The sequence below is a fragment of the Piliocolobus tephrosceles genome, chromosome 1 (genome assembly GCF_002776525.5).
Source record: "Piliocolobus tephrosceles isolate RC106 chromosome 1, ASM277652v3, whole genome shotgun sequence".
Taxonomy (NCBI): Eukaryota; Metazoa; Chordata; class Mammalia; order Primates; family Cercopithecidae; genus Piliocolobus; species Piliocolobus tephrosceles.
Genome location: NC_045434.1, coordinates 171,891,944 through 171,918,234, shown reverse-complemented (window position 1 = coordinate 171,918,234; position 26,291 = coordinate 171,891,944). Strand labels below are relative to the sequence as shown.

Here is a 26,291-nt window from a genome sequence, read left to right as displayed (position 1 = left end):
TATATGCTTATGTGGGTAGAAACACATCTGTGCTTTAATCAAGTGCAGTCATTATTAACTTTTATATTCCAATTATTTCATCTTTGGCCAAGGGGAGCCACTGCTGGCTTCTACATGCTTTTGACCCAGCTCCAGTTACTTCTGTGATAGCATCATTACTTTCTAGTAAGAGAAGGTGTCCCAGACTCATCTTGTACGTTACCAGCCTGTGACCTGGAATCAGTCATTTTTCCAAAGAGCCCTGGTTCCCCACAGTACCATGATGAGGGAATATTTAGGACCAAGTTCTGGGTGATAGGAGCACTCATTTCTCCTAAGATGTTTCTAAGCTTTTTCATTGAACACAGTGAAGAAATAGAAATATGTTAATATTTTAAATAGTGAATTTAATTTAATATTTCTAATTCAAAATTAACATTATAGGAGTCTTAGTTAATTCCTTTGATTTCTTAATAGCTTTATGGATGCATAATTTAGACACAGTGAAATTCACTCTCTTTTCTTTTTTTGATGGAGTCTCACTCTACCGCCAGGCTGGAGTACAGTGGCACGATCTTGGCTGACTGCAGTCTCCACCTCCCACGTTCAAGCAATTCTCCTGCCTCAGCCTCCCCAGTAGCTGTGCCTACAGGCGTGTGCCACCAAGTCTAGCTAATTTTTTTGTACTTTTAGTAGAGATGGGGTTTCACCATGTTGGCCAGGATGGTCTTGATCTCCCGATCTCATGATCCACCCACCTCGGCCTCCCAAAGTGCTGAGATTACAGGCATGAGCCACTGTTCCTGGCTGAAATTCACTCATTTTTAGGTATACAATTGTGTAACACCAACACCCTAAAATATTTTCTCATGCCCCTTTGTGGCTGATTCCCTCTCCTGACCCTCAACCCCTGGCAACCTCCATCACTTTAGTTTACCTTTTCTAGACTTTTACATAAATGGTATCATATTGTTAAAAAAAATTATAGGAGGCTTTTCTGGGCGGTGGGGGGAGGGGGGAAATGGGGCCGCACTCTGTCACCCAGGCTGGAATGCAATGGCATGATCACGGGTCACTATAGCCTTGACCTCCCAGGCTCAAGTGATCCATCTCCTTCAACCTCCCCAGTAGCTAGGACTAAGGTGTGCACCACCACATTGGGCTAATTTTCTTATTTTTATTTTTTGTAGAGATGCGGTCTTGCTGTGTTGTGCAGGCTGGTCTTGAACTCCTGCGCTCAAGCAATCTTCCCACCTTGACCTTCTAAAGTGCTGGAATTATAGGTGTGAGTGAGCCCATGCCTAGCCAGGAGGCCATTGTTTTGGACTAAACTCCTACACTGGGCCCCAACAGACAAGACTAAAACTCAAAATGGAGTAACCCAGGCTCACCAAACCAAAACTGAGCTGTTACGGCCTTTTGAGAAAACAGGAGTGGGAAAGAGCCTAATCGCCCAGACAGGCCAATTTCAACTTTCTATCAGCATGAGAATGAAGTTTCCTATGTTTTAATCCTTACAACAAAGAGTAACCTGGAGTAACCTGTTGTTAACCCATCAGTTATCTTCCCTTTGTTCTGTCTTCCTGTCCCTGACTTACAAAGAAAGTAACTTTGAAATGAACAATACACTTTTTGTTATTTGTTTTGCTTTCTTCAGCCCTTTTACTGTCTATAAAGCCAACATCCTCTGCTTGAGCCCTGCGAGCAATTATTCTAGTTTATGGAATAAGTGTTGCCCAATTCTAGAACCTTGATAAAGCCAACCGAGACCTTTAAACTAAATTTGTTGCAACTTTTTTTTTCATAATATGATATGCAGTTTTTGTGTCCTCTTAATGCTTTTGAGATTCATACATCTCTGCATCTATTAATATTATGTTCACTTTTATTGCTGAAAATATAATTCCATTGTATGAGTATACAACAGTTTTTTTTTTCTTTTTTCTTTTTTTTTGAGACAGAGTCTCCCTCTGTCATCCAGGCTGGAGTGCAGTGGTGCAATCTCAGCTCACTGCACGCTCCACCTCCCGGGTTCATGCCATTCTCCTGCCTCTGCCTCCCGAGTAGCTGGGACTACAGGCACCCGCCACCATGCCTGGCTAATTTTTTTTGTATTTTCAGTAAAGACAGGGTTTCACTGTGTTATCCAGGATGGTCTCGATCTCCTGACCTCATGATCCGCCCATCTCGGCCTCCCAAAGCACTGGGACTACAGGCGTGAGCCACCGCGCCCAGCCACAACAGTTTCTTTATCCATGATGGACATTTGTGTTGTCCCCAGCTTTTGACTATTATTAATAAAGCTGCTGTAAACATTCCAGTACAAGTCTTTGTGTGGACATGTGTTTTATTTTTCTCTTGATAAAAACACCTAAGAATGGAATTTTTGGAAAATATCAGAGCATGTTTAATTTTATTAGATATGCCAAGCTGCTTTTCAAAGTAGTCAAACAATTTTGCATTCCCATCAGCATGTATGAAAGTTCTAATTATGCCACAAGCTCGTCATCACTTGATAGTATCAGACTTTTTCACTTTAATGATTCTAGTGGTTGGGTAATGGTATTCAATTATAGTTTTCATTTGCATTTCCCTGTGAATATCTTTTCTTATGCAACTCTTAATTTTATAATTTTCTCTCGCACTAAAATTATAATTTTATAATTTTCTTTTGCACTGAAAATTATGGTTGCTAATAGCTGTTTGTTTGCATTAATGGATTTATTTCCCTATATCTTTTGCACCACTATTAGTTGCTGGCTGTAAGATTCAATAATTCATGGGAAGCAGCAGAGTGAGACAGTGAGGCTTTTGGAGTCTCTACTGACCCTGTACCAACACCTTCAGCTGAATAATCTTGGACAAGTCCCTTAAGATCTCCAAGCCTGTGTCTCTTATTTTTTAAAGGGAGATTGTTATCATCAATAATAATTGTTATTATTAACTACTTTCATTAAACATCTTCTAAATTCTAGGCTTTATGCTAAGTGCATTACTTACATAATAAGTATGGTTATGTTATGTAAAGTACTTAGAACAGTGCCTAGAAGAGAGTGAGCACTATATTTGTATTATATTTTTAAAATTTATTTTTATTGTAGTAAAATAGTCACAACATAAAATCTACCATTTTAACCTTTTTTTTTTTTTATTATACTTTAAGTTCTAGGGTACATGTGCATAACGTGCAGGTTTGTTACATATGTATACATGTGCCATGTTGGTGTGCTGCACCCATCAACTCGTCAGCACCCATCAATTCATCATTTATATCAGGTATAACTCCCCAATGCAATCCCTCCCCCCTCCCCCCTCCCCATGATAGGCCCCAGTGGGTGATGTTCCCCTTCCCGAGTCCAAGTGAGCTCATTGTTCAGTTCCCACCTATGAGTGAGAACATGCGGTGTTTGGTTTTCTCTTCTTGTGATAGTTTGCTAAGAATGATGGTTTCCAGCTGCATCCATGTCCCTACAAAGGACGCAAACTCATCCTTTTTTATGGCTGCATAGTATTCCATGGTGTATATGTGCTACATTTTCTTAATCCAGTCTGTCACTGATGGACATTTGGGTTGATTCCAAGTCTTTGCTATTGTGAATAGTGCCGCAATAAACATACGTGTGCATGTGTCTTTGTAGTAGCATAATTTATAATCCTTTGGGTATATACCCAGTAGTGGGATGGCTGGGTCATATGGTACATCTAGTTCTAGATCCTTGAGGAATCGCCATACTGTTTTCCATAATGGTTGAACTAGTTTACAATCCCACCAACAGTGTAAAAGTGTTCCTATTTCTCCACGTCCTCTCCAACACCTATTGTTTCCTGATTTTTTAATGATTGCCATTCTAACTGGTGTGAGATGGTATCTCATTGTGGCTTTGATTTGCATTTCTCTGATGGCCAGTGATGATGAGCATTTTTTCATGTGTCTGTTGGCTGTATGAATGTCTTCTTTTGAGAAATGTCTGTTCATATCCTTTCCCCACTTTTTGATGGGGTTGTTTGTTTTTTTCTTGTATATTTGTTTGAGTTCTTTGTAGATTCTGGAAATTAGCCCTTTGTCAGATGAGTAGATTGCAAAAATTTTCTCCCATTCTGTAGGTTGCCTGTTCACTTTGATGGTAGTTTCTTTTGCTGTGCAGAAGCTCTTTAGTTTAATGAGATCCCATTTGTCAATTTTGGCTTTTGCTGCCATTGCTTTTGGTGTTTTAGACATGAAGTCCTTGCCCATGCCTATGTCCTGAATGGTACTACCTAGATTTTCTTCTAGGGTTTTTATGGTATTAGGTCTAACATTTAAGTCTCTAATCCATCTTGAATTAATCTTCGTATAAGGAGTAAGGAAAGGATCCAGTTTCAGCTTTCTACTTATGGCTAGCCAATTTTCCCAGCACCATTTATTAAATAGGGAATCCTTTCCCCATTTCTTGTTTTTGTCAGGTTTGTCAAAGATCAGATGGTTGTAGATGTGTGGCATTATTTCTGAAGGCTCCGTTCTGTTCCATTGGTCTATATCTCTGTTTTGGTACCAGTACCATGCTGTTTTGGTTACTGTAGCCTTGTAGTATAGTTTGAAGTCAGGTAGCGTGATGCCTCTGGCTTTGTCCTTTTGACTTAGGATTGTCTTGGCAATGCGGGCTCTTTTTTGGTTCCATATGAACTTTAAAGCAGTTTTTTCCAATTCGGTGAAGAAACTCATTGGTAGCTTGATGGGGATGGCATTGAATCTATAAATAACCTTGGGCAGTATAGCCATTTTCACGATATTGATTCTTCCTATCCATGAGCATGGTATGTTCTTCCATTTGTTTGTGTCCTCTTTGATTTCACTGAGCAGTGGTTTGTAGTTCTCCTTGAAGAGGTCCTTTACATCCCTTGTAAGTTGGATTCCTAGGTATTTTATTCTCTTTGAAGCAATTGTGAATGGAAGTTCATTCCTGATTTGGCTCTCTGCTTGTCTGTTACTGGTGTATAAGAATGCTTGTGATTTTTGCACATTAATTTTGTATCCTGAGACTTTGCTGAAGTTGCTTATCAGCTTAAGAAGATTTTGGGCTGAGACGATGGGGTTTTCTAAATACACAATCATGTCATCTGCAAACAGGGACAATTTGACTTCTTCTTTTCCTAACTGAATACCCTTGATTTCTTTCTCTTGCCTGATTGCCCTAGCCAGAACTTCCAACACTATGTTGAATAGGAGTGGTGAGAGAGGGCATCCCTGTCTTGTGCCAGTTTTCAAAGGGAACTTTTCCAGTTTTTGCCCATTCAGTATGATATTAGCTGTGGGTTTGTCATAAATAGCTCTTATTATTTTGAGGTACGTTCCATCAATACCGAATTTGTTGAGCGTTTTTAGCATGAAGGGCTGTTGAATTTTGTCAAAAGCCTTTTCTGCATCTATTGAGATAATCATGTGGTTCTTGTCTTTGGTTCTGTTGATATGCTGGATTACGTTGATTGATTTGCGAATGTTGAACCAGCCTTGCATCCCAGGGATGAAGCCCACTTGATCATGGTGGATAAGCTTTTTGATGTGCTGCTGAATCCGATTTGCCAGTATTTTATTGAGGATTTTTGCATCGATGTTCATCAAGGAGATTGGTCCAAAAATCTCTTTTTTTGTTGTGTCTCTGCCAGGCTTTGGTATCAGGATGATGTTGGCCTCATAAAATGAGTTAGGGAGGATTCCCTCTTTTTCTATTGATTGGAATAGTTTCAGAAGGAATGGTACCAGCTCCTCCTTGTACCTCTGGTAGAATTCAGCTGTGAATCCATCTGGTCCTGGGCTTTTTTTGGTGGGTAGGCTATTAATTGTTGCCTCAATTTCAGAGGCTGCTATTGGTCTATTCAGGGATTCAACTTCTTCCTGGTTTAGTCTTGGAAGAGTGTACGTGTCCAGGAAATTATCCATTTCTTCTAGATTTTCTAGTTGATTTGCGTAGAGGTGTTTATAGTATTCTCTGATGGTAGTTTGTATTTCTGTGGGGTCGGTGGTGATATCCCCTTTATCATTTTTTATTGCGTCTATTTGATTCCTCTCTCTTTTCTTCTTTATTAGCCTTGCTAGCGGTCTGTCAATTTTGTTGATCTTTTCAAAAAACCAACTCCTGGATTCATTGATTTTTTGGAGGGTTTTTTGTGTCTCTATCTCCTTCAGTTCTGCTCTGATCTTAGTTATTTCTTGCCTTCTGCTAGCTTTTGAATGTCTTTGCTCTTGCCTCTCTAGTTCTTTTAATTGTGATGTTAGAGTGTCAATTTTAGATCTTTCCTGCTTTCTCTTGTGGGCACTTAGTGCTATAAATTTCCCTCTACACACTGCTTTAAATGTGTCCCAGAGATTCTGGTATGTTGTATCTTTGTTCTCATTGGATTCAAAGAACATCTTTATTTCTGCTTTCATTTCGTTATGTACCCAGTAGTCATTCAGGAGCAGGTTGTTCAGTTTCCATGTAGTTGAGCGGTTTTGATTGAATTTCTTAGTCCTGAGTTCTAGTTTGATTGCACTGTGGTCAGAGAGACAGTTTGTTATAATTTCTGTTCTTTTACATTTGCTGAGGAGTGCTTTACTTCCAATTATGTGGTCAATTTTGGAATAAGTGTGATGTGGTGCTGAGAAGAATGTATATTCTGTTGACTTGGGGTGGAGAGTTCTATAGATGTCTATTAGGTCCGCTTGGTGCAGAGATGAGTTCAATTCCTGGATATCCTTGTTAACTTTCTGTCTCGTTGATCTGTCTAATGTTGACAGTGGAGTGTTGAAGTCTCCCATTATTATTGTATGGGAGTCTAAGTCTCTTTGTAAGTCTCTAAGGACTTGCTTTATGAATCTGGGTGCTCCTGTATTGGGTGCATATATATTTAGGATAGTTAGCTCTTCCTGTTGGATTGATCCCTTTACCATTATGTAATGGCCTTCTTTGTCTCTTTTGATCTTTGATGGTTTAAAGTCTGTTTTATCAGAGACTAGGATTGCAACCCCTGCTTTTTTTTGTTCTCCATTTGCTTGGTAGATCTTCCTCCATCCCTTTCTTTTGAGCCTATGTATGTCTCTGCATGTGAGATGGGTCTCCTGAAGACAGCAGACTGATGGGTCTTGACTCTTTATCCAGTTTGCCAGTCTGTGTCTTTTAATTGGAGCATTTAGTCCATTTACATTTAAGGTTAATATTGTTATGTGTGAACTTGATCCTGCCATTATGATATTAACTGGTTATTTTGCTCATTAGTTGATGCAGTTTCTTCCTAGCCTCGATGGTCTTTACATTTTGGCATGTTTTTGCAATGGCTGGTACCGGTTGTTCCTTTCCATGTTTAGGGCTTCCTTCAGGGTCTCTTGTAAGGCAGGCCTGGTGGTGACAAAATCTCTAAGCATTTGCTTATCTGTAAAGAATTTTATTTCTCCTTCACTTATGAAACTTAGTTTGGCTGGATATGAAATTCTGGGTTTAAAATTCTTTTCTTTAAGAATGTTGAAGATTGGCCCCCACTCTCTTCTGGCTTGTAGAGTTTCTGCCGAGAGATCTGCTGTCAGTCTGATGGGCTTCCCTTTGTGGGTAACCCGACCTTTCTCTCTGGCTGCCCGTAAGATTTTTTCCTTCATTTCAAGTTTGGTGAATCTGGCAATTATGTGTCTTGGAGTTGCTCTTCTGGAGGAGTATCTTTGTGGCGTTCTCTGTATTTCCTGAATTTGAATGTTGGCCTGCCCTGCTAGGTTGGGGAAGTTCTCCTGGATGATATCCTGTAGAGTGTTTTCCAATTTGGTTCCATTTTCCCCCTCACTTTCAGGCACCCCAATCAGACGTAGATTTGGTCTTTTTACATAATCCCATACTTCTTGCAGGCTTTGTTCTTTTTCTTCTTTATTCTTTTGGTTTCTCTTCTCGCTTCATTTCATTCATTTGATCCTCCATCGCTGATACTCTTTCTTCCAGTTGATCGAGTCGGTTACTGAAGCTTGTGCATTTGTCACGTATTTCTCGTGTCATGGTTTTCATCTCTGTCATTTCGTTTATGACCTCTGCATTAATTAGTCTAGCTGTCAATTCTTCCACTCTTTTTTCAAGATTTTTAGTTTCTTTGCGCTGGGTACGTAATTCCTCCTTTAGCTCTGAGAGGTTTGATGGACTGAAGCCTTCTTCTCTCATCTCATCAAAATCCTTCTCTGACCAGCTTTGATCCGTTGCTGGCGATGGGCTGTGCTCCTTTGCAGGAGGAGATGCGCTCTTATTTTTTGAATTTCCAGCTTTTCTGCCCTGCTTTTTCCCCATCTTTGTGGTTTTATCTGTCTCTGGTCTTTGATGATGGTGACGTACTGATGGGGTTTTGATATAGGTGTCCTTCCTGTTTGATAGTTTTCCTTCTGACAGTCAGGACCCTCAGCTATAGGTCTGTTGGAGATTGCTTGAGGTCCACTCCAGACCCTGTTTGCCTGGGTATCAGCAGCAGAGGTTGCAGAAGATAGAATATTGCTGAGCAGCGAGTGCACCTGTCTGATTCTTGCTTTGGAAGCTTCCTCTCAGGGGTGTACTCCACCCTGTGAGGTGTGGGGTGTCAGACTGCCCCTAGTGGGGGATGTCTCCCAGTTAGGCTACTCAGGGGTCAGGGACCCACTTGAGCAGGCAGACTGCCCCTTCTCAGATCTCAACCTCCGTGTTGGGAGATCCACTGCTCTCTTCAAAGCTGTTGGACAGAGTCGTTCGTGTCTGGACAGGCCTCTGCTGCTTTAGCTGAGCCCTGTCCCCAGAGGCGGAGTCTACAGAGACAGGCAGGTTTCCTTGAGCTGCTGTGAGCTCCACCCAGTTCGAGCTTCCCAGCGGCTTTATTTACCTACTTAAGCCTCAGAGATGGCGGGCGCCCCTCCCCCAGCCTCGCTGCTGCCTTGCGGTTAGATTGCCGCAGACTGCTGTGTTAGCAAGGAGGGAGGCTCCGTGGGTGTGGGACCCTCCCGGCCAGGTGTGGGATATAATCTGCGGTGTGCCGGTGTTACAGCGCAGTATTGGGGTAGGAGTTACCCGATTTTCCAGGTGTTGTGTGTCTCAGTTCCCCTGGCTAGGAAAAGGGACTCCCTTCCCCCTCGCGCTTCCCAGGTGAGGCGATGCCTCGCCCTGCTTCAGCTCTCACTGGTTGGGCTGCAGCAGCTGACCAGCACTGATTGTCTGGCACTCCCGAGTGAGATGACCCCAGTACCTCAGTTGAAAATGCAGAAATCACTGGTCTTCTGTGTCGCTCGCACTGGGAGATGGAGACTGAAGCTGTTCCTATTCGGCCATCTTGCTCCACCCCCCCCCCATTTTAACCATTTTTAAGTGTACAGTTCAGTAGCATTAATTACCCTTACTTTGTTGTGCAACCATCATCACCATCCATCTCCTGAACTTTAAGAATCCATACTAAAACCCTGTACCCATGAAACATCCTCTTTTCCCCTCCCTCCAGCCCGACATCCACTGTTCTACTTTATTTATCTATAAATTTGACTATTCTACGTACCTCATGTAAGTGTAATAATACATTATTTGTCCTTTTTTGCCTGACTTACTTCACTTAGCATAATATCTTCAAGGTTCATCTATGTTGTAGTATGTATCAGAACCTCATCCCTTTTTAAGGCTGCCTTACTTATTTTCTGCCTGGTTGTTTCATCCATTATCGAAAGTGGGTTACTGAATACTATGACTATTATTGTAGAACATTCTACTATCTTCAATTTTGTCAACTTTTCCTTCATATATTTTGAGGATCTGTTACTAGGTGTATAAATGTAGTAATCATTATCATCATCATTATTAATCTTGATGACAAATGACAATTTTTTTTTTTTTTTTTTTGAGATGAGTCTCACTCTGTCACCCAGGCGGGAGTGCAGTGGCGTGATCTCAGCTCACTGCAACCTCCACTTCCTGGGTTCAAGCAATTCTTCTGCCTCAGCCTCCCAAGTAGCTGGGACTACAGACTCGTGCCACCATACCCAGCTAATTTGTGTGATTTTAGTAGAGATGTGGTGTCACCACATTGGCCAGGATGGTCTCAAACTCCTGACCTTGTGATCTGCCCACCTCGGCCTCCCAAAGTGCTGGGATTATAAGCATGAGCCACCGTGCTCAGCCAAAGTAAGACCATTTTTATCCCCATTTTGTATAAGAGGAAAATAATACACAGAGAAAAGAAGTATCTTACCTGAGGTCAACACTTATAATAATAATTTTTTTAAAAAAGAGATTAGGTCTTGCTATGTTGCCCAGGTTGGTTTCAAACTCCTGGCCTACAATGATCCTCTTACCTCAGCTTCCCAATGTGCTGGGATTACAGGCATTAGCCACTACACCTGGCTCATAGTGATAATTTTTTAAAATGCATTTATCATTATTGGAGATAGCTACCGTGTCCATTCTTACTCTGAATTTGGCAATTAATGGAAATTATTAAGCATTGATCCTGACTTTCCTATTCAAACTGCATGTCAAATTATATATAACCATATAGTCTTGACTGATGAGGAAATATTTATTTCTTGCAAAAGAATTCCAGCTAGAAAGTATTGATGAAATTAGAAAAACACTTTTTTGTAACCCCCTCATGGAATAATGTTCTAGGTAATAATGAACAATGGATACAAAATACATTTGATGAAAGTTCAGTGGATATTAGTTTCCTATTGCTACTGTAACAAATTACCAGAAAGTATGTGGCTTAAAACAATAATAAAGTAAGTGTATTATCTTATAGTTCTGAAGGTTAGAAGTCTAAAGTGCATTTCAATGAGCTGAAATCAAGGTTCACACAGGCTGCGTTTCTAATGCAGGCCTGTCCTAGTCTGTTTTGTGCTGTTAGAATACAGCAGATTGTCTAATTTATAATGAATAAAAATGTACTGCCTCACAGTTCTGGAGACTGGGAAGTCCAATATCTAGGTGCCAGCACCTGGTAAGGGCCTTCTTGCTGCATCATGGCATGGCAGAAGGCATCACATGGTGGAAGGGCAAAGAGAGGTAGAAGAGGGCCAAACTTGCCCTTTTATAATGGCATTAATCTCACCCATTAGGGCAGAGTCCTCATGGCCTAATCACTCCTTAAAGGTGATTTAATAACAATGGCAATTAAATTTCAACGTGAGTCTTGGGGAAGATAACAATTCAAACCATAGCCAGGCCCTAGGAAAGAATCAAAGTCTTTGCCTTTTCCAGGTTCTAGAAGCTGCCTGCATTCCTTGGCTAGTTGTCCCCTCCTTTCTTCAATGCCAGCAGTGGAACAGCTTCAAACCTCTCTCTGACTCTGACCCCCTCTAAGCCTCCCTTTCCACTTTAAAGGACCTTGTGATTAACTGGGTTCACCTGTGTTATCCATGATACTCCCATGATAATCTTTTTAAGGTCAGCTGATTAGCAACTTTAATTCCATCTGCAACCTTTATCCTTATCTTGCCAAGTAACAACATATTCACAGATTCTAGAGATTAGGGCATAAACCTGTCTAGGAGAGGCATTATTGTGCCTGCCACAATGGGGAACTGGAGACTTATGAGGTGTCAAATTATCAACTCACAGATGAGAGGTTAGAAGGTGGAAAATACACCTTAACAGTGAAGGAGTCAGACTATCCCCACCTGAACCCACTGGTAGATCTTAACATCTCTAGTGGTAGAACATCAAACATGGCATGCATTCTAATGTTATGTAATATAAATAACATTGCCTGTGAAATATTCTTACCAAGAAAGCTTGACATTACTTTAAACAACCTTTTGGGACTTACAGTTTACCAGAAATACAGGGAATAGTAGAAAAAGTTAAATGATACCATGAAGAAGAAACAGTCAGACAAATCCTGAAGATGGGTCGTTCTAGTGGAAAGCTGCCTCTGTTTCCTTAGTAAATCACTGGCATTTAAAAAAAAAAAACAGTTGGGGGCCGGGCGCGGTGGCTCACACCTGTAATCCCAGCACTTTGGGAGGCCGAGGTGAGGGGATCACGAGGCCAAGAGCTCGAGACCATCCTGGCCAACGTGGTGAAACCCCGTCTCTACTAAAAATGTGAAAAATAGCTGGGCCTGGTAGCTCGCGCCTGTCGTCCCAGCTTCTCGGGAGGCTGACGCAAGAGAATGGCGTGAACCCGGGGGGCGGAGCTTGCAGTGAGCTGAGATCCCGCCACTGCCCTCCAGCCTGAGCGACAGAGCGAGACTCCGTCTCAAAAAAAAAAAAAAAAAAAAAAAAAGTTGAGGACTGTTCCAGATGAAATGATACTAATTCCTCCAGGAACCGACCCTGATGCATGGATCCGAGTTTATTTGGGAGGTACTAGAGATACCAGTAGAGAAACGAGGCAGTGAAACAGAAAGAGAAGAGAGTCCACGAGGGTTTGTTGTTGAGCCGGCCGCCACAGTGAGCAGCCGGACCTCAATCCCACGAGAAAGTCACAGTGACACAAAACACCAGATTCACAAAGGGCAAGGCCGCCGAAGTTTTATACACTGACTCACAAAAGTAATTTGTAGAGAACTGGTCCCTGGGTGTGTTAATTTGGCACTTTGGGCCTGTGGTAAGCAGGGAAAGCTGTCTTTTACCAGTGGTGTACCTCAGATATTTCACACCTGTGGGGCATTGCAATTTAAGTCCCTTTCTCTATATGAAAAATTAGGTTCATAAATTATTATGAAATAAAATGAAAATAGTGGGAAAAATTACATAAATAGAAATGCAGACAGTGACAGTTCTTTTGTTGAACTCTATGTGTAAGTATGACGTTATAAAATAATACTAAATAAAAATTACAAGATCAAAAGGGAAAACATAAACACTTTAAAGATAATTAAAGCCTTACATTACGTTAAAGTCTCATATTTCACTTTTTTTTTCTTTAAAAGGAGTGAGCTGTGTACAGAGGGGTTAAATGCTTTTTAGACAAGAAAAAAAAACTGCACTAGAATCAACTTATTCATCATCATCTTCTTCACCTTCATCTTCCTCCTCCTCCTGATCCTCTTCATCTTCCTCCCCTTCCTTCTTCCTCTTGCTCTTTTCAGCCTTGATGACTCCCTTTTTTTGCTGCATCAGGCCTTCCTTTAGTTCAATATGCAGCAAGATCTTTTTCGTATTTTTCCTTCAGCCTCACAGCCTTCTTTTCATAGGGCCGCTTGTCATTTGCAGCAGTGCTATTCCACATGTCTCCCAGTTTCTTTGCAATATCACCAATGGACAGGCCAAGATGTTCTTTGATTTGGGGGCGACACTCAGAACAGAACACGAAACAGGCTGCAGGAGTCCTCTTGGGTGCATTGGACTTGAACTTCTTTTTTGTCTTCCTTTTAGGGGGGATATAGATTTTCATTTCTCTTTCATAACGGGCCTTGTTTGCCTTTGCCATATCTTCAAATTTTCCTTTCTCTTTAGCAGACATGGTCTTCCACCTCGCTGAGCACTTTTTTTTTATTTTTTCTGAGACAGAGTCTCTCTGTCGTCCAGGGTGGAACCCAGTGGTGAGGTCTTGGCTCACTCACTGCAGCCTCTGCCTCCTGGGTTCAAGCGATTCTCTTGCCTCAGCCTCCCGAGGAGCTAGGATTACAGACAACCGCCACCAAGCCTGGCTAATATTTGGATTTTTAGTAGAGACAGGGTTCCACCATGTTGACCAGGCTAGTCTTGAACTGCTGACATCAAGTGATCTGCCTGCCTCGGCCTCCCAAAGTGCTGGGATTACAGGCATGAGCCACCGCACCTGGCCTCTCTCTGAGCACTTCTTAGAAAACTCTGAGAAGTTGACTGAAGCTTCTTATGCTCCTTCTCACAAGTTTGCACAGGAAATGCATACGACAGCATTTTGCCTCTTGGCTTCTTAGGATCTCCTTTGCCCATATGTAGTTATTTTTTCCTCAGCGAGGCACAGAGTCACCCAGTGTCCATCTGGCTCCCACTTGCCCCGGCGCTCTCTGTGGAGCTCAATGTACTGTAACAGCTGTGAGAGCGGCCTCCTCACTCTCTCCACTCTGTGAAAAGTTTCTTTTACAGGAAGCAACCCATATATAAAGGGTTTGTCAAAAATTCCTAAAAACCAATTTCACAAGTTCCAAATATGATAATACTGTACATTACTTTGTTTTAGGGGGATGAGTTCTAGTGGATTTCAGTGGTCTCCAGAGTTGAAAATTTCCACTAAGGAATTTTCACAATTCAACACAAAAACAAATGAACAAACAAACCCTACATTTTATTCTGAAAAGCAGATAATATGGTTGAATGATAGCAAATATTGACATTATTTGAGTCATTGCTTTAAAATGAGTCTATAGCTCTTGGTAGAAATGATCAAGTCATTCAAGTATAATCTTTTTATTTATTCTGGCATCTTTTGTCATTTCTCCTGGGATTCTTCTTCAAAGTTTGATTCTTTTTTCCATGTAAATATCCATTCTTTTTGTGTGGCATAGCCAAAAGTCTTCTCCACATTTTTTATGTGCCAGACTTCAAGACTGAGATTTACTATACATTACCCAAGGCTGATTCTGGCTCTTCACAAAAATTTTTGTCTTATTTTAAGAAATGACCACAACCACCTCAACTTTCAGCAATCACCAACCTGATAAGTCAGCAGCCATCAGTACTGAAGCAAGACGCTCCACCAGCAAAAAAATTATGACTCGCTGAAGGCTTAGCTGATCACCAGCATTTTTTAGCAATAAAGTATTTTCAATTAAGGTATGTACATTATTGCTTTCGATATAATGCTAGTGTATACTTAATAGACTATGGTATAGTATAAACATAACTTTTATACACACTGAGAAACCAAAATTTGTGTGACTTGCTTTATTATGAATTCACTTTATTGCAGTCATCTGAAACTGAATCCACAATATTTTGAAGGTATGACTGTATTTCGAAAGTCAACATTAATCTAACATCACAACTAAAAGAACTAGAGAGCCAAGAGCAAACAAATCCCAAAGCTGGCAGAAGACAGGAAATAACCAAAATCAGGGCTGAAATGAAAGACATTGAGACACAAGAAATCATTCAAAAGATCAACAAACCCTGAAGCTGATCTTTTGAAAAAAATTAATAAAATAGACCACTAACTAGACTAATAAAGAAGAAAGAGAGAAGATTCAAATAAACACAATTGGAAACAACAAAAGGGGTATTAACACTGACCCCACAGAAATACAAACAACTGCCAGGATAGTACAAAAATCTCTAGGCACGTAAACTAGAACATCTAGGAGAAATTGGTGAATTCCTAGACACATATACTCTACCAAGACTGAAGCAGGAAGAAATTGAATCCCTGCACAGACCAATAATGAGCTCTGAAATTGTCAATAATAGCTTAACAACCAAAAAAAGCCCAAGACCAGATGGATTCACAGCCGAATGCTACCTCATGTACAAAGAAGAGCTGGTACCATTCCTGCTGAAAGTATCACAAAAAATTGAGGAGGAGAGAATCCTCCCTAACTCATTCTATGAGTTCAGCATCATCCTGATAGTAAAACCTGGTAGAGACATGAAAACAAAAAACAAAACAAAACAAAAATACCCACTTTAGGCCAGTAATATCCTTGGTGAATATTGATGCAAAAGTCCTCAACAAAATACTGGCAAACTGAATCCAATAGCACATCGAAAAGCTAATCTGCCACAATCAAGTAGGCTTCATCTCTGGGATGCAAGTTTGGTTCAACATACACAAATCAATAAATGTGATTCATCACATAAACACAGTAAAAACAAAAACCACATGATTATCTCAATAGATGCAGAAAATGCTTTCAATAAAATTCAACACCCTTCATGTTAAAAACTCTCAATAAACTAGATATTGAAGGAATATATCTCAAAATAATGAGAGCCATCTATGACAAACCCACAGCCAACATCATACTGAATGGGCAAAAGCTGGAAGCATTTCCCTTGAAAATCAGCACAAGACAAGGATGCCCTCTCTCACCACTCCTATTCAACATAGTATTGGAAGTCCTGGGCTGGGCAATCAGGCAAGAGGAAGAAATAAAGGGCATCCAAATAAGAAGAGAAGAAGTCAAACTATCTCTGTTTGCAGACAACATAATCCTATATCTAGAAAACCCCATAGTCTCAGTCCAAAAGCTCCTTAAGCAGATAAACAACTTCAGCAAAGTCTCACAATACAAAATCAATGTGCAAAAATCACTAACATTCCTATACATCAATAACAGCCAAACCGAGAGCCAAATTAGGAACACAATCCCATTCACAATTGCCATGAAAAATTATAAACTACCTAGGAGTACAGCTGACCAGGGAGGTGAACAATCTTTACAAAGAGAACTATAAAACACTGCTCAAAAAAATTAGAGATGGCACAAACAAATGGAAAAACATTCCATGCTCACGAATAGAAAGAATACATATCATTAAAATGGCCATACTGCCCAAAGCAATTCATACATTCAATGCTATTCCTATTAAACTATCGTTGATATTTTTCACAGAATTCAAAAAAAACTATTTTAAAATTCATATGGAACCATTAAAAAAAAAGCCTGAAGAGCTAAGACAAACAAACTCCACTCAAACTATACTACAGGGTTACAGTAATCAAAGCAACACAGCACTGGTACAAAAACAGACACATAGAGTAATGGAATAGAACCCAGAGCCCAGAAATAAGGCCACACAGCTACAACTATCTGATCTTTAACAAAGCTGACAAAAATAAGCAATGGGGAAAGGATTCCCTGTTCAACAAATGGTGCTGGGATAACTATCTACCCATATGCAGAAAATTGAGATTGGACCCTTTCCTTATACCATATGCAAAAATTAACTCAAGATGAATTAAAGACTTAAATGGAAAACTTAAAACTATAAAATCCCTGGAAGACAACCTAGGTAATACCATTCTGGAGTTAGATTTCATGATGAAGACACCAAAAGCAATTGCAACAAAAGCAAAAATTGACAAATGGTATCTATTTTTATTAACAAGCTTCTGGACAGCAACGGAAACTAGCAACGGAGTGAACAGACAACCTATAAAATGGGAGAAAATTTTTATAAGCTATGCATCTGACAAAGGTATAATATCGACAATAATGCAATCCACAATAATGCTATCCACAATAGCATCTATCAGGAACTTAACCAAATTTACAAATAACAACAAACAACCCCATTAAAGTGGGCAAACGACATGAACACTTTTCAAAAGAAGACATACATGTGGCCAACAGTCATATGAAAAAAAGCTCAACATCTCTGATCATTAGAGAAATGCAAATCAAAACCACAGTGAGATAGCATCTCACAACAGTCAGAATGGCCATTATTAAAAAGTCAAAAAACAACAGATGCTGGCATGGTTGTGGAGAAAAGGGAACACATTTACATATTGATGGGAGTGTAAATTAGTTCATTGTGGGAGACAGTGTAGCGATTCCTCAAAAACCTAAAGACAGAAATACCATTCGACCCAGCAATCCCATTACTGGGTATATACCCAAAAGAATATAAGTCATTCTATCGTAAAGACATGCATGCATGCATAGGTTCATTGCAACACTATTCACAATAGCAAATACATGGAATCAACCTAAATGCCCATCAACAGAAGACTGGACAAAGAAAATGTGGTTCATATATGCCATGGAACACTACGCAGCCATAAAAAGAATGAAATCATGTCCTTTGCAGGAACATAGATGGAGCTGGAGGCCATTATCCTTAGCAAACTAACTCAGGAACAGAAAACCAAATACCGCATGTTCTCACCTATAAGTAGGAGCTAAATGATGAGACCACATGGACACAAAGAGGGAAACAACAGACACTGGGGCTTACCAGAGGGTGGAGGTTGGGAGGAGGGAGAGGAGCAGAAAAAATAACTATTGGGTAGTAGGCTGAGTACCTGGGTGATGAAATAATCTGTACACCAAACCCCTGTGCCACGAGTTTACCTGTATAAAAAACCTGCACACATGTATCCCTGAACTTAAAAGTTAAATAAAAAAATAAAAATAAATTATCCTTACTGTGCACACAGCTTAATTTGCCTGGTATAGTCTGTTTCACTGTTATAACTACATTTGGCAGCACATTTTATAGATGAGGAGAGATTGAAAAGAATGGATAATGTTTTTTCCTAAAAAGATGCAACAAAAATTTTTTATTATAAATTGACAATTTATAATTGTATACATTTACGGGTTACAAAGTGATGTCATAAATTGTGAATACAATGTAGAATAATTAAATCAAGCTAGTTAACATACCTAGTACTTCAAATTTCAAATACATTTCTTTTATTTTTTTTTTTTTTCGAGATGGAGTTTCGCTCCTGTTGCCCAGGCTGGAGTGTAATGGTGAGATCTCAGCTCACCACAACCTCCGCCTCCTGGGTTCAAGCGATTCTCCCACCTCAGCCTCCTGAGTAGCTGGGATTACAGGCATTCGCCATTACGCCCAGCTAATTTTGTGTTTTTAGTAGAGACACAGGTTCTCCATTTTGGCCAGGCTAGTCTTGAACTCCTGACCTCAGGTGATCCTCCTGCCTTGGCCTCCCAAAGTGCTGCGATTACAGGCGTGAGCCACCATGCCCGGCAGTTCAAATACATTTCTGTGATGAGAACATCAATTTTGAAACGTATAATACTCCACTATTAAGTATATGCACCACTCAAAAAAGTATAACAGAAGTGTACAACAGAACTCTAAAAAAGTATAAAACATATTTTTCCTGTCTGAGATTTTGCACCCTTTGACCATCATTAATTTTTTTTTTTTTTTTTTTTTTTTTTTTGAGATAGTCTCACTCTGTCACCTAGGCTGGAATGCAGTGGCGCAATCCCGGCCCACCACAACCTCCACCTCCTGGGTTCAAGTGACTCTTCTGCCTCATCCTCCCCAGCAGCCAGGACCACAGGCACACAACACCACACCCTGCCAACTTCTTCTGTATTTTTATTAGAGATGGGGTTTTGCCATGTTGCCTAGGCTGGTCTCAAACTCCTGACCTCAGGTGGTCCGCCCACCTCGGCCTCCCAAAGTGCTGGGACCACAGGTGCAAGCCACTGTCCCTGGCCTAAAATTTTTATGAGACAAAATATCAATTTCAAAACAGCATCAAAAAGTGAGCAGGCCAGGCACGATGGCCACGTCTGCAATCCCAGCACCCTAGGAGGCCAAGGCATATTTTTCTGTACTAAAAATACAAAAATATTTGTCTCTACTAAAAAATACCAAAAAAAGAAAAGAAAAAAAAAAAAAAAAAAAGCCTGCTGGGCATGGTGGCGCGTGCCTGCAACCCCAGCCACTCGGGAGGCTGAGGCAGGAGAACTGCCCAAACCGGGGAGGCAGAGGGTGCAGCGAGCCAAGATCACACCACTGTACCCCAGCCTGGGCAACAAGAGCGAAACTTCATCTCCAAGGAAAAAAAAAAAAACAGAGTGAGCATATTCAACCATCCTCAGCTCATAATAGAGCTAATAGGTCAACAGAATAAAAATTCATGCTATTGCATGTGTAATGAACTGGCAACAAGAGAAAGTTGGTGGAAGGAAAAGCAGAGGAACTGTGTCTTGTAAGAGTTAGAATCGAGGGGCTCCATAATCATCTGGCATCTGTTCAATGTTTTATCTATGGTTAGAAACATACATGATAGGAACTTCAGGAATCTTACAGATTCTTCTTTTAAGATCCCAGTCAACTGTGGCCATAATGTGACACTTACGCTGAGTTAATTCTGTACTAAGCAGTCATCTGCATAGGTTCCTTTGTGTGTACATGGTAATAGTTGAAATCTGGGATCCTTGGTGATCCTTAAAGGCACTTGATACTTCTGTCCCAATTTCTCAGTTTCAGCCATTACACAATCAGTTATACAAGGGCTACACTTGGCATACAGACAGTCCATCACTGACTGCACTAAGTCCAGTTTGGCTTTTATGGAAAAGTTGATAAAGTTGGTATCAACGAGGATGTGGTAAGGTGGGCCGAGCTGTGTATTATATTGGAAAAATAAGCAGGAAGGGCATTGGGGAACTTCTCTTTCCTTTAATGCGCTGGGATTCTTCTTTTCTTTCTTTTTAGATTTTAATCTATCCTTTTCTTTAAGCCTCTGACCTCTGAGACTAAGCATTCGCCTCATGGTTGCATACTTCCTTGTTTTATTTTGCTTCCCCATAGTCACACCACACTTCTGTTTCTTCCGTAATCACCAACAAAATGGATATTTTTTTTAACAAAGTTTTAATAAATGTCACACATTAAAAGCACTTCTGAAAGTGTGAATACCATAAAGATTCAGAAAATAATTATACAAGAGACAAGTAAAGATTTGGGATTAATAGCTTCCATTTTTACGTGAACTGCACTATGCATACCAAACAAAAATATTGTGCCTCAGAATTCACACTTTGTTTTACTGTTTTAAATTTTTAACACAAAATCTCTAAGAGGGCACATAAAGTAACAGATTTAAATAACTCAGGTTCTGATTCTTCACCTTCAACTCACTAAACTATCATTTATTTCATATCTACCATTTAAATACCATTTAAATACGAATATGTAGTACAACAGAGGTTGGAGGAACGGACTGCACCCTAAGCAAGCGCCCACAGTTCCAAACCTTTATAAACTTACTCTTGAAATAAATGTGGCTCATATGCTGAGTCTACATATGTTGGGACAGACTGTTTAACTGGGATTCCTCTGAATTAACTTCCATGTCGAATACAATGCGTAGCGAAGAATATGTAATTTTAAAATGATCATTTGTTTCTGGTTCCAGTTAAGATGAAGTAAGCACATTCTACCCTGTCTCTCACGTTGAATGCAACAAAAAATCCTGGAAAGAATGCATGAAGCAGCAATCTGAGGACTCTGAAAAGTAAATAGTAACAAGAGGATTGGGAAAGGAAACCAAAACTTGAAGAATCATTACTATAGTGGTGAGTTTTCTTGGTTTTTATTCCTCCAATATCTCCCAACCTGGACTTAGAGGCAGCCTGAATCCCAGAATACCGCACCCAGTACGAATACCATATTTAATGGGGAAAGACTGAATCTTTGCACTCCAAAATGGGACAAAGCAAGAATCTCTACTCTCATGACTACTATTCAATATTGTAGTAAAACTATCCTTACTTACAGATAACATGATTATTCATGTAGGAAATTCCAAGGAATATACAAGCAAAGCTCCTATAAATAATAAGTGAATGTAGCAAAGTTGCTTTATACAATGTCAGCATTTAAATATGAAATGTTCATCTACATAATAGTAATGAACAATTGGAGACCAAATAGGTATAAATCTTAAAAAAAAAAAAAAAAGAAATAGGGGGGTCGGGCATGGGGGCTCGTGCCTGTAATCCCAGCACTTTGAGAGGGAGGCCGAGGCGGGCGGATCACTTGAGGTCAGGAGTTCAAGACCAGCCTGGCCAACATGGTGAAAACCCATATCTACTAAAAATACAAAAAATTACCAGGCATGGTGATGCATGCCTATAATCCCAGCTACTCGGGGGGCTGAGACAGGAGGATCGCTTGAAGCTGCAGGCAGAAGTTGCAGCGAGCCAAGATCATGCCATTGCACCACTGCACCCCAGCCTAGGTGACAGAGCCAGACTACCACTCTCTCTTGCAGGCTGAAATACAATGGTGCAATCATAGCTCACTGCAGCCTCGAACTCCTGGGCTCAAGCTATCCTACTACCTCAGTCTCCTGAGTAGCTGGGATTACAGGTGTAAGCCACCACAACTGGCTGAAACAGGTATAAATCTAACACAACATGTTCAGAATCTGTAAGCTGAAAACTACAAAATGCTGACAAAAATAAATTTAAAAATCTAAATGGAAGAATACTATATCATGTTTATGGGTTGGAATACTCAGTATAGAGAGAATTTTAACTCTCTCTAAATAGATCTATAGGTTTAATACAATGCTAATCAAAATCCCAGAAGAAATCCCAGAAGTTGTTTTTGTAGATATAAACAGCCTATTCTAAAATTTATATGGAAGGCCAAAGGAACAAGAATGATCAAAAACATTTTCAAAAAAGAAGAATAAATTTTGAGAATTCATGGTACCCACTTTTAATATTTATTCTAAATCTAAAGTAATCAAAAGAGCATGATATTAGCAAAAAAGATAAATACACAGATGAATGAAACACAATAGAGTCCAGAAGTAGATGCACAGAAAGGGGCCAATTGATCTTTTGACAAAGGTAAAAAGACCATTCAACAAGAAAAAGCATTTTCAACACATAGCATTGAAACAATTGTTCATCCAAATGCAAAAGAATGAACTTCAATCCAAACTTATGTCTTATGCAAAAAAAACCCTAAAAATTAATCATAGATCTAATAGTAAAATGAAAAGCTATTAAAATCTTAGAAGAAAGGACAGGAGAAAAACATCTGTTACTTTGAGTTAGGCAAAGAGTTCCTAGATATGACACCAAAACATAATGCATTTAAATATTGATAAATTGGACTTAGTGAAAACTAAAAAACTTTTGCTCTGTAAAAGATACTGAGACAATGAAAAGACAATCTACAGACTGGAAGAAAACACTGCAAATCATATTCAACAAAGGACTTGTATAAAGAATAAAGAAATGTCAACACTTGTATTAGTCCATTTTCACACTGCTCTAAAGAATACCTGAGGCTAGGTAGTTTATAAAGAGAGGAGGTTTAATTGACTCACAGTTCCACATGGCTGAGGAGGCCTCAGAAAACTTACAATCATGTAGAAGGTGTAGGGAAAGCAAGGAACATCTTACATGGCGGCAGGAGACACAGTGCAGAGAAAATAGCCACTTTCAAAACCGACATATCTCATGAAAACTTCCTCACTATCACAAGAACAGCATGGGGGAAACCACCCGCATGATCTAATCACCTCCCACCAGGTCTCTTCTTCAAAAAAGGGGATTGCAATTTGAGATGAGATTTGGATGGGGACACAGAGCCAAATTATATCAACACTCAACAATAAAATGAGCAAACTAAACTAAAAGGAAGCAGAAAGAAGAAAATGATAAAGATTAAAGTGGAAATTAATGAAAAACAATAAAGAAAATTGAAAAACAATTTGTCCTTTGAAAGGATAAACAAAATTGGCAAACCTTTAGCTAGACTGACCAAGTAAAAAAGACTGAAGACTCAAATTACTAAAATTGGCCAGGCACAGTGCCTGTAATCCCAGCACTTTGGGAGGCTGAGGTGGGCAGATCGAATTGAGATCAGGAGTTCAAGACCAGCCTGGCCAACATGGTGAAACCCCATCTCTAATAAAAATACAAAAATTAGCCGGGTGTGGTGGCACATGTCTTTAATCCCAGCTTCTTGGGAGGCTGAGGCAGGAGAATCACTTGAACCTGGGAGGTGGAGGTTGCAGTGAGCTGAGATTGTGCCACTGCACTCCAGCCTGGGTGACAGGGCAAGACTCTGTCTCAAAAAAACAAACAAGCAAACAAAACAAAAACAAAAAAGCAAAAAACTAAAAGCAGGAGTGAAAGAAGGGACATTACTACTGACCTTACAGAAATAATAAGGGACAAATTCTTTATTAAAATAGGAATAAATTCCTAGAAAGACACAAACTACTGAAACTGGCTCAAGAAGCAATAGAGCCGGGCACGGTGGCTCAAGCCTGTAATCCCAGCACTTTGGGAGGCTGAGACGGGCGGATCACGAGGTCAGGAGATTGAGACCATCCTGGCTAACACGGTGAAACCCCGTCTCTACTAAAAAATACAAAAAACTAGCCAGGCGAGGTGGCGGCTCCTGTAATCCCTGCTACTCGGGAGGCTGAGGCAGGAGAATGGCATAAACCCGGGAGGCGGAGCTTGCCTAGAGCTGAGATCCGGCCACTGCACACCAGCCCGGGCGACAGAGCGAGACTCCGTCTCCAAAAAAAAAAAAAAAAGAAAAAGAAGAAGAAGAAGCAATAGAAAAACCTGAACAGATCTATAACAAGAGATTGAATTAGTAATCAAAACCTACCCATAAAGAAAAGCCCAGACCCAGATGGTTTCATTGGCGAATTCTACCAAACACTTAAAGAATTAATACCAATTCTTCACAAACTTTTCCAACAAATCAGAGGAGGGACCATTTCCCAACTCATTCTATGAGGCCAGATTATTTTGATACTAAAGCCAGAAAAGACATCACAAGAAAAGAAAACTACAGACCAATATCTTGTATGAATATAGATTTAAAAATTCTCAGCAAAATACTAACAAGCTAAATTCAGCAACATACAAAAAGTATTATACACCATGACCAAGTGGAATTTAACCCAAGATTATGAAGTTGCTTTAAAATTTGAAAACCAATTAATAGACTATACCATATCATGGCAGGGTGCAGTGGCTCATGCCTGTAATCCCAGTACTTTGGGAGGCTGAGGCAGGCAGATCACCTGAGGTCAGGAGTTTGAGACCACCTGGCCAACATGGTGAAACCCCATCTCTACTAAAAATACAAAAATTAGGCAGGCATGTGCCTGTACTCCCAACTACTTGGGAGGCTGAGGCAGAATCATCACTCGAACCCAGGAGGTGGAGGTTGCAGTGAGCCGAGATCACATCACTTCACTCCAGCCTGGAAAACAGAGCAAGACTCCATCTCAAAAAAAAAAAAAAAAAAAGAAGTATATATATATATATATATCATATCAATATAATAAATGATAACCTTATGATTTTCTCAATTGATGCAGAAAAAAAATTTATAAAATTTAACACCTCAAAATAAAAACATTCAGTAAACTAGAATAGAAAGAAACTTCTTCAACCTGATAAAGGACATCTACAAAAAATAACAACTAACATTATATTTAATGGGGAAAGATTAAATGATTTCACCTGAAGAACAGGAACAAAACAAGGATATCCAGTCTTGCTGCTTATATTCAACATTTTACTGAAGGTTCTAGCCAGGAAAATTAGGCAAGAAAATGAAATAAAAGGCATCCAGATTTGAAATGTGTAAGTGAAACTATCTGTTTTCAGAAGACATAATCTTATAAAAGGAATATCCTAAGGAACCCACTTAAAACAATTAGAACTAACAAATTAGTTTGGTAAGGTTGCAGGATGCTAGGTCAATATTCATAAATTAATCATATTTCTATACATTTGCAAAGAACAATCCATATATGGAATTAAGGAAGCAATTCAATTTACAGTGGTATCAAAAACAGTAAAATACTTATGAATATATTTAGCAAAAGAAATGCAAAAACTTATGCTCTGAAAACTACAAAGTATTGTTGAAAGAAATTAAAGAAGACCCTAATAAATAGAAAGACACCCCATGTTCATAGATAAAAAACTTAATATTGTTAAGATGGTAATACTTATCAAGTCTACAAATTTAATGTGATTCACATCAGTTTCCAGCTAACTACTTTGTAGAATTTGACAGGCAGATTCTAAAATTTATATGGAAATTCAAGGGACACCGTGTGGTCAAAACAATCTTGGAAAAGAAGTTGGAAGATTCATACTTCCCAATTTCAAACTTACTACAAAGATACAGTAATTAATACAGTGTGGTACTGGTATAAAGATAGGTATATAGATCAATAGAATAAACTGAGAGTTCAGAAATAAACCCTCACATTTATGGTTAATTGAGGAATTCCTTTTGTTTAGGTTTTTTGTTTTCTTTCATTGTCAAAGCTCTTCTCAGGCTTCCCTGAGTTTTGATAAGGGTCCCAAGACAACTCAATGGGGAAAGAACAATCTTTCTTTTTAAAATTTTTGTACTTTTAATTTTTGTGGGTACATAGTAGGTATATATTTATTTGGTGTATGAGATATTTTGATACAGACATGCAATGTGTAATAATCACATCATGGGAAATGGAGTACCTATCCCTTCAAGCATTGATCCTTTGAGGTATAGTCTTTTCAACAAATAATGCTGGGGCAATTGGATATTCACATGTAAAAGAATGAATTAAGATAATATTTCATACATATGCAAAAATTAACTCAAAATGCATTAAAAACTTAAATATAAGATCTAAAACTATAAAACTATTTGAAGAAGAAAATATAGATGTATATCTTCATGACCTTGGTCTAGGTAGTGGTTTCTTAGATGTGATACGAAAAATACAAACTACAAAAGAAGGAAAAAAAAAAACAGATGAACTGGACTTCATCAAAACTAAAAACTTTTGTGTTACAAAAGACACCGCCAAGAAAGTGAAAAGAAAAACCACAGAATAGAAGAATTCATCTAACTAATAAGGGGCTTGCATCTAGAAGATATAAATAAATTTTACAACTCAATAGTAAAAAGACAA

General features: G+C 39.4%; 2 pseudogenes; both read right to left on the bottom strand.

Annotated features, from left to right (window-relative positions):
- Positions 1–12,910: 12,910 nt before the first annotated feature.
- LOC111522827 lies at positions 12,911–13,831 on the bottom strand (annotated as a pseudogene).
- Positions 13,832–19,539: 5,708 nt separating this feature from the next.
- LOC111522826 lies at positions 19,540–20,135 on the bottom strand (annotated as a pseudogene).
- Between the last annotated feature and the right edge of the window lie 6,156 nt (positions 20,136–26,291).